Source organism: Chiloscyllium punctatum, chromosome 18 (assembly GCF_047496795.1).
Source record: "Chiloscyllium punctatum isolate Juve2018m chromosome 18, sChiPun1.3, whole genome shotgun sequence".
In the NCBI taxonomy this organism is placed as follows: Eukaryota; Metazoa; Chordata; class Chondrichthyes; order Orectolobiformes; family Hemiscylliidae; genus Chiloscyllium; species Chiloscyllium punctatum.
In genome coordinates, this window is record NC_092756.1 from 74,602,785 (window position 1) to 74,612,114 (window position 9,330).

A 9,330-nucleotide genomic window follows, 5' to 3' on the forward strand; every position below is an offset into this window, starting at 1 on the left:
ATAGGGTAAACCGCCAAGGTCTTTTCCCTGGGGTGGGGGAGTCCAGAACTAGAGGGCTTAGGTTTAGGGTGAGAGGGAAAAGATATAAAAGAGAACTAAGGCGCAACTATTTCAAGCAGAGGGTGGTGTGTGTGTGTGGAATGAGCTGCCAGAGGAAGTGGTGGAGGCTGGTACAATTACATCGTTTAAAAGGCATCTGGATGGGTATATGAATAGGAAGAGTTTGGAGGAGGATAGGCCGGGTGCTGGCAGGTGGGGCTAGATTTGGTTCAGATATCTGTTCAGCATGGATGGGTTAGACCGAGGGTGTGTTTCTGTGCTGTACAGCTCTATGACTCGATGACTGGAAGTGTCAGTCTGAGTAAATCTGTTGTCTAGCTCCTGACAGTGTGACCCCATTGGATGATGTGAACCCAGCTCATGACCCCTTTGGCCAAAGCTACAGAACATTCTGGAAGGTCAGGGAAAAGAAGGATATGAACACACACCTGGATGCCAGTCCCTTAGAAAAGCCTTGACTGGGATCTGCAGCAGAGCTCTGACCATCTGCTCCAAACATGTTCATAAAAGCCCTCGAGTGAGGGGGACAAGCCATTCACCCCAGCAAGTCCACACTCAGCCTCTGAAGAGCATCCCATCCAGGCTCAATCCCTATCCTCTCACCCTGCATTCCCCAAAACCAATCCACCGAACCTGCACATCTTTGGGCTGTGGGAGGAACACAATGCACTCCGAGTACCCCAGGGAGAGAATATGCAAACTCGACACAAACAGACTCCCAAGGGAGGAATCAAAGCCAGGTCCTTGACACTGTGAGTCACCATGCCAGCCCCAGGAGAATCTCAGCAGTTCTTTCCCCATTGTGGCTCTGCTGTCTCTTTCAGGTAATTTCGACCCAATCCTACAGATCCCCGACAACTTTGTGCAAGTTCATGTTGGACAGCACTTCCCATCAACTGAATGCAGACATGGGGATGTTTATAATGTAGATTAGAAGTAAAACTCAGAGGGCAACCTATGAACATTAGCCACGCGGGACAGGATTGGAACCTACAATCCCTGGCTGAGGGAGCCCAATATCTTATCCATTAGGCCACTGGGGCTACATGTCTGTTGTTACACTGGCAGCCTTTAAATACTTCACCCTGATGGCTCATATTGTGTGTTTCTTCGTTTTATACTCTCACTCATTGTTTTTTACAACATCCATCTCATGCTAAAAAATTGGCTGCTTGATAAATCAATCTCGCTTCCCATTTGTCCCCAAACGGACAGACAAGAAACCAACCAAACTCCAACATTGCACAACTCACATCTGAGGAAAATGGAGCAGACAGGAAAATAGCAAAGGGTTCAATGTTATTTTGTGCACCGCTTTCAAGATATTTGCAGTTAGTGGGGAGGAAGTAGGTGGAGATGTTGCAAAAAGTTGCATTGAGGACAAATGCTTTCTTTGGTTAGACCGCACTTGGAATACTGTGTCCAGTTCTGGTCGCCCTATTATAGGAAAGATGTGGATGCTTTGGAGAGGGTTCAGAGGAGGTTTACCAGGATGCTGCCTGGACTGGAGGGCTTATCTTATGAAGAGAGTTTGACTGAGCTTGGACTTTTCTCATTGGAGAAAAGGAGGAGGAGAGAGGACCTAATTGAGGTATACAAGATAATGAGAGGCATGGATAGAGTCAATGGCCAGAGACTATTTCCCAGGGCAGAAATGGCTAACACCAGGGGTCATAATTTTAAGCTGGTTGGAGGAAAGTATAGAGGGGATGTCAGAGCCGGGTTCTTTACACAGAGAGTTTTGAGAGCATGGAATGCGTTGGCAGCAGCAGTTGTGGAAGCAAGGTCATTGGGGACATTTAAGAAACTGCTGGACATGCATATGGTCACAGACATTTGAGGGTCCATACATGAGGATCAATGGTCTGCACAACATCGTGGGCTGAAGGGCCTGTTCGTTGCTGTGCTGTTCTGTGTTCTATGTTGTATGTTCTAAATCAACAGAATCTTAGCGGGCATTCAGCTCATTGTGGCTGCGCTGTCTCTTTCAGACAATTCTCCCCAACATCTCCCAAATCCTGGAATTGCCTTGTGCACGTTTCTATTACACATCATTCGCCATAATCTCAACACAGGCACAGTGATTTTGAACAGAGTAGTTTGAAAAATGCAGTCAATTTGGATCGTGATGAAGTTGGCATGGGACAAAAGTCAGCTACAAAGTTGAAGCTTAAACCGTAAGCAGCCCAGAGGGGAATTTTAACCCACAATCCCACACTTAGGAGGACAGTGGTTTACCCAATATGCTGCTAGGGCACACATAGCCATTTGCCAGTGTAAAGTCTTGGCATCATTAGAGTATTACCTCCCAGCATGTTCCAACATCTCAAATGACATGTTGAGGGATACACTAAAGTTTCGGTCAGCTGCTGCCAAGGTGTAACAGGGAAACAACACAGTCTCAGGTCTTTCTGACAAATTATCACATCGTTCTTTCAATTGTCAGACCTTCTTGGTGCCTGACAATGAACAGAGATCGGTTCCTGCCTACGAACAAAATGCCTTTTTGTTCACAACGGTACAGAAGCTTTGAGAAATGTCAACATTCCAATGTTTTGTTGGTTCTTATCTCTCTGCAAAGACTGTACACAACTGATTTAGAATAGAGGAAAGCATACCAAACGCCTTCTTCACTATCCTATCGATCTGCGACTCTACTTTCAAGGAGCTATGAACCTACACTCTAAGGTCTCTTTGTTCACCAACACTCCCTGGGACATTCCCATTAAGTCTATAAGCCCAGCTAAGATTTGCTTTCCCAAAATGCAGCACCTAACATTGATCTAAATTAAACTCCACCCATCACTCCTCAGCTCATCGGCCCTTCTAATCAAGATCCTGTTGGAATCTGAGGGAACCTTCTTTGCTGTCCACTACACCTCCAATTTTGGTGTCATCTGCAAACTTACTAATGATCCCTCATAATGATACTAACATATATATAAATGACGGAAAGTAGTGGACCCAGCACTGATTCTTGTGGCACTCCATTGGTCACAGGGCTCCAGTCTGAAAAACAACCCTCCACCACCATCCTCTGTCTCCTACCTTTGAGCCAGTTCTGTATCCAAATAGCTAGTTCTCCCTGTATTCCATGAGATCTAACCTTGCTGATCAGCCTCCCATGGGGAACCTTGTCGAACGCCTTACTGAAGTCCATATAGATCACATCCACCGCTCTGCCCTCATCAATCCTCTTTGTGACTTTTTCAGAAAACTCAATCATGTCTTTGAGTCATGATTTCTCCAGCATTTTCTCTGTTTCAGATTTCCAGCATTCACAGCATTTAGCTTTTATTGGAGAGCTTGCCATTTCACTTGGCAATGAAAAACATTTTGTGATTTACACATGAAAGAACTGAAACCAACCTGGTCATTCGAAAAGATGAGAGACTTCACACACAATCCAGATTTTTTTCAATATATAATTTCAGTGACATCACACTGTAAACTTTTGCCATAAATTCTGTGTCTTACAATCTTATACTCCACAACCACCTGACGAAGCAGCAGCGCTCCGAAAGCTAGTATTTTGAGATAAACCTGTTGGACAACAACCTGGTGTTGTCTGATTTTTAACGATGATTATTCGAAACTTGCACAAGGTAATTCCAGAAATTGGGAGATCTTGGGGTGAATTGTATGAAAGAGACAGCACAGCCTCAATGGGCTGAATGCCTGCTATGATTCTGTTGATTTGTCCTCAATGCAGCTTTTTGCAACATCTCCACTTACTCCTTCCCCACGAACTGCAAATATCTTCAAGGTGCTGCACAAAATAACATTGAGCCCTTTGCTATTTTCTTGTCTGCTCCATATTCCTCAGACTTGAGGTGTGCAACATTGGAGTTTGGATAATTTCTCACCTGTCCGTTTGGGGACAAATGGGAAGTGAGATTGATTTATCAAGCAGCTTACAATTTAGCATGAGATGGTCGGGGTAAAAAACAATCAGTGAGAGTATAACACTCAGAAAAACACAGTATGAGAGGTCGGGTGCAGTACATAAAGGCTGTGATTTTCAGCCTGCTGTGTGGCCCCAGTGGCCTAATGGATATGGCACTGGCCTTCTATGCTAGGGATTGTGGGTTTGAGTCCCATCTGGGGTGTCAGTCACTTGCCATTTGTCAACTTGATTTCTAATCTACTTTGGGAAAATCTCCTTGTCTGCGTTCAGTTGATGGGAAGTGGTGCCCAACATCTTCTTGCACAAGATTTGCAGGATTGAGGTGAATTGTCTGAAAGAGAAAACACAGTCACAATGGCTGAAAACCTGCTGAGATTCTCCTGGGGATGGCATGGTGGCTCAGTGGGTAGCACTGCTGCCTCACAGCGTCATGGACCTGGCTTTGATTCTTCCCTTGGGTGACTGTTTGTGTTGAGTTTGTACATTCACTCCATGGGGTACTCCGGGTGCTTTGGTTTCCTCCCACAGCCCAAAGATGTGCAGGTTCGGTGGATTGGCTTTGGGGAATGCAGGGTGAGAGGACAGGGGTTGGGCCTGGATGGGATGCTCTTCAGAGGGTCAGTGTGGATGTGATGGTCTGAATGGTCTGAATGGCCTGCACTACTCACATGAGGACTTTTATGAACAGGTTTGGAGCAGATGGTCAGAGCTCCACTGCAGGACTCAATCAAGGCTTTGCTAAGGGTTTGGCGTTCAGGTGTGTTTTCCTCTTCTCCTGTCCCTGATCTTCCAGAATCTTCTGTGGCTTTGGCCAATACGGTCATGAGCTGGGTTCACATCATCCAATGGGATCACACCAATACCCTTCACTGTTGTCATGCCAGAGGCTATAAAGTGGATTGACTCAGGCTGACATTTCTCCAATATACAACCCTCAGTCTGGTTGGAACTGGTTCTTCTTGAATCTTTGTAGCTCTTTGATCTTAGTTGCACTGTTCTCTGGAGCTGATAGCCGCTGTTTAATTTAGTTTGGCCAATTTTCTATCAGGTCAAATTTCCCCAGCTGAGGATCAATTGAGAATGCCTGATTTTGTTGCCGTGGACACATGACCACACAGGATTAAGATCAGCTGCACAGTGAAGATTTCAACAATATCAAAACCCCAAATAAGACTTGAACCCACAATCTCTGGTTTAGGAAGTTAGTGCCTTACCCATGAGGTCACTGGGGCTCCAACAGATACAGCTACCAATCTATGGACAAAGCAGCTTCTGGTTTGGTTGTGTTGGTGTCAGAGTTAGCTATATTCTGTCAACATTACCAGCTGAACCCCAGATTACCTGCATGTTTGGTATTTATGATGATGTCCAATATGTCAATGGAAATGATTGAAATCTGGGGGTTCAAGGTTGGAACTGATGGGGCTGTGGCTATGCATTTGGGCCCTTACCTTTCTTAGTCAAGGTATTGAATACAATTGCAAGGAGGCTCTGATGGAGATGTGAGGTAGTTAGGCCATCGTTGGAGAACTTGGAGTAACACATCCACAGATTGGACAAACATTTGTGGGAAGGCAACTGCTGAAAATCACCAGCCTCTGAGTCAGAGTCGGGGCTCACCAACAGAGTTTATTGTCCAAGGAAATCCCGGAGCTCCAGGGAGAGAGCAGCACCAACAGCACAGTGGTCAGCTGTGATTCTTCACTCAACCCGGAGCACATGGTCAAGATACTGTTATACATTTTGTGATATAATAGGTCAGTGATGAGGTTATTGTCTCTGTAACATGGCTTGTTTATTGTAAACATTGCAGAATCCTTGATTGTTTCGGTGCAGTTATTGTCAGTTCCAGCGTGGCCTTTGTTAATTTCAGTGCAGTTGTTGTCAGTTTCAGCGTCTGCGCGGAAGTCCGTTGCTGTAATAATGGGCGCTAATCGCTCTTCCTGAGAAGGACGATTACTGCAGCCCTGACTATTATCACTCTGTATTGAGGCTGTATCTAACAGTTAGCATTTCTATCAAAGGTGTTGTCTGACCCAGACCCTTCGGCGGGCAGTGTATGTTATTCATGTGTATTGTCTCTCCCATCTGCCTTAAAGTAATCAACTCGGTTGTGAGTGCATTGTGTTGACATTCTGGTGGCCCCAGGCAGCGTCTGTGTTTGCTCTGCTGTCTCTCTCCATATTGTGGTCTGGCGGCCACCTTGTGTGTCCGTGTGCCTAGTGTCACCCTGCCCCATGCCACCTCCCACTTCCCTCCCCACTTTGTGGTCAAGGAGGCGAGGGTATTAACTGGAACAATCCATGCTGGGCCATTGGAATCTCCTTCCTGTCCCGATATAGGGCTGGCTCTCTTCCACAAAGGGGGTTCTCGCAATTTCGGGCAGATCTTCTCTCTCTCCAGATTTTGTTTATTTAAAAAATATACTTTCTTCATAAAAAATCAAATAGAAATGCAGACAAAGTTCTAAATCAGTTGTGAACAGTCTATGCAGAGAGAAAAGAACCAACAAAACACTGGAATTTTGACATTTGGTCAGGTGGAGGAACAGAGGGATCTTGGGGTCTTTGTACATAGATCTTTGAAGGTTGCCACTCAGGTGGATAGAGTTTGTAAGAAGGCCTATGGAGTGTTATCATTCATTAGCAGAGGGATTGAATTCAAGAGTCGTGAAGTGATGTTGCAGCTGTACAGGACTTTGGTTAGGCCACAGTTGGAGTACTGTGTGCAGTTCTGGTCGCCTCACTTTAGGAAAGATGTGGAAGCTTTGGAGAGGGTGCAGAGAAGATTTACCAGGATGTTGCCTGGAATGGAGAGTCGGTCGTACGAGGATAGGTTGAGAGTTCTTGGCCTTTTCTCGTTGGAACGGCGAAGGATGAGGGGTGACTTGATAGAGGTTTATAAGATGATCAGAGGAATAGATAGAGTAGACAGTCAGAAACTTTTTCCCCGGGTACAACAGAGTGTTACAAGGGGACATAAATTTAAGTTGAAGGGTGGAAGGTACAGGGGAGATGTCAGGGGTAGGTTCTTTACCCAGAGAGTGGTGGGGGCATGGAATGCGCTGCCCGTGTGAGTGGTAGAGTCAGAATCATTGGCGACCTTTAAGCGGCATTTGGATAGGTACATGGATGGGTGCTTAATCTAGGTTAGAAGTTCGGCACAACATCGTAGGCCGAAGGGCCTGTTCTGTGCTGTATTGTTCTATGTTCTATGTTCTATGTTCCCTGTTACACCTTGGCAGCAGTTGCCCGAAACTTCAGTGCGTCCCTCAGTGTGTCATGACAGATCTTGGAATATGCTCGGCTGTAGCACTTATTGAAGATCAACTATTCCCAGTAGAGTATTGTCCCTGAGCTTTTGTGGCTTAATGGGTAAGACTGGAGCTTCTACTCTCGTGGATTAGAGGTTTAAATCCCTTTTGGGGTGTTGACTTTTTAAGCCTGGTCTTTGTGGTGTCTGATTTTCGTCCCATATCAACTCCATCTCAATCCAAATTGACTGGATTTTTCAAATACTCCGTTAAAAATCACTTGCCTGCTTCGAGATTATGGAAAATGCTCTTTAGTAGAAACTTGCACAAGGTAATTCCAGGATTTGGGAGATCTTGAGGTGAATTGTCTGAAAGAGACAGCACAGCCCCAATGGGTTGAATGCCCGCTAAGATTCTGTTGATTTGTCCTCAATGCAGCTTTTTGCAACATCTCCACTTACTCCTTCCCCACTAACTGCAAATATCTTGAAAGTGCTGCACAAAACAGGAAGCCAATCTGGCCTTTAATTTCCTGAATTATTCTTTTTGCCATTCTTAAAGAAGGAAACAATATTGGGTATTCTCCGGTCCTCTGGGAATTCTCCTGTGACCATAAAGGATGTAAAATATTTTGTACAAATCCGTAGCAATTTCCACACCTGCCTCTCTCAGGAGTCTATGATAGATTCCATCAGGTCTTGGGGACTTGTCTACCTTAATGCTTTTCAAAACACCCAACACCTCCTTTTTAATATTGACATGCTCTAGAATATCAATATACAAGACTCACCATCCACCATGTCATAGAGTCATAGAGATGTACAGGATGGAAACAGACCCTTCGCTCCAACCCGTCCATGCTGACCACATATCCTAATCTAATCTCGTCCCATTCGCCCACACTGGGCCCATATCCCTCTAGGCCCTTCCTATCCATATCAGTGAGCAGTGTAGGTTTCTTCCCTCCCGCCCTCCTGACCATGTACTCACTTTCTTTGTCTGCCTTTCTTCCTTTTAAAAGTGCCGTTGTTTTGAGTTTTTTTCCTCCAAAGTTGCAGAATAAAACAGTAATTGCTGCTCCTGGAATTTGAGGAAATCACCCCCAACACCTAAAATGCCTCAAAAATGGGGCAACTCTTACAGTCACAACTTTTTCCCGTCCTCCATCTTGGACTACCCAGAATCCTTTGGAAATACCAATGCAGTTTATTCATTAAGAACCTCACCCACTTCCTCCGGCTCCATGTGTAAATTCCCTCCTTTGCTCTGAGAAGACATACCCTTTCCCTGGTGACCTGTGGCTTGTTATCTCTCTGTAAAATGCCTTGGAGGTTCCTTAATCCTGTTTTCCATAAACATTGCATGGACCCTTCAAATTCTCTATTTCCTAGTTTGAGTTCATTCCTGTTATCTCCAGGGCTCTGTCTGTCTTCAGTTTCTTGAACCTTACTTATACCTTCTTCCTCTTTCTGCCTAAGACTTAACATCATAACACGTCTGAACAGGTCAACGAAATATATCGACAGGAACCATCGACAGCATCAACCTGCATTTATTGAGTTATCTTTCAAAACCAATTCAGTGCAATTGAAATACTGTGTGGTGTCACTCACTGTAATAAACACTCTCCTTGAATAAAGTGAAGAGAAAGTAATGGCAAATTATAAAATTACCAAAAAAATGCATGACAATGGATCGTAAATATATGTTTATAAATTACTCTACAGATACTTGTAGAAATTAAATAAGGAGGAACAAATATCATGGACAATTAACCATACAGACAATTCCCAAGAGGTTAATGAGCAAAAGTCCCATTCAATGTTTTCAAGTCTCCATTCTCCTTACGGAAAAAAATTATACACAAGTTAAATACCACAAGTGCTGGAAATCTGCAATAAAATCAGGAAATATTGAAATGCAGGTCAGGTAGCATCTGTGGAGAGAAACACAATTATCAATTTGCAATATTCATTTTGTTTTTTTCAGCAGATGCTTCCAAACCTGAAAGTTTCAACACTTACTGTTTATATTCTTAATGTAGATCATGCCCTTGGAGTGATTAATGTGAATGGAATGTTAAATATATCACTGAGATGTGCTGGTGAAG

General features: G+C 44.4%; 1 non-coding gene across 1 annotated transcript; it reads left to right on the forward strand.

Moving 5' to 3' along the window:
• The first annotated feature begins 4,096 nt into the window (after positions 1 to 4,096).
• Positions 4,097 to 4,169, forward strand: trnar-ucu (transfer RNA arginine (anticodon UCU)). The gene has a single exon. It is a non-coding gene; the product is annotated as a tRNA-Arg (tRNA).
• The last annotated feature ends 5,161 nt before the right edge of the window (positions 4,170 to 9,330 follow it).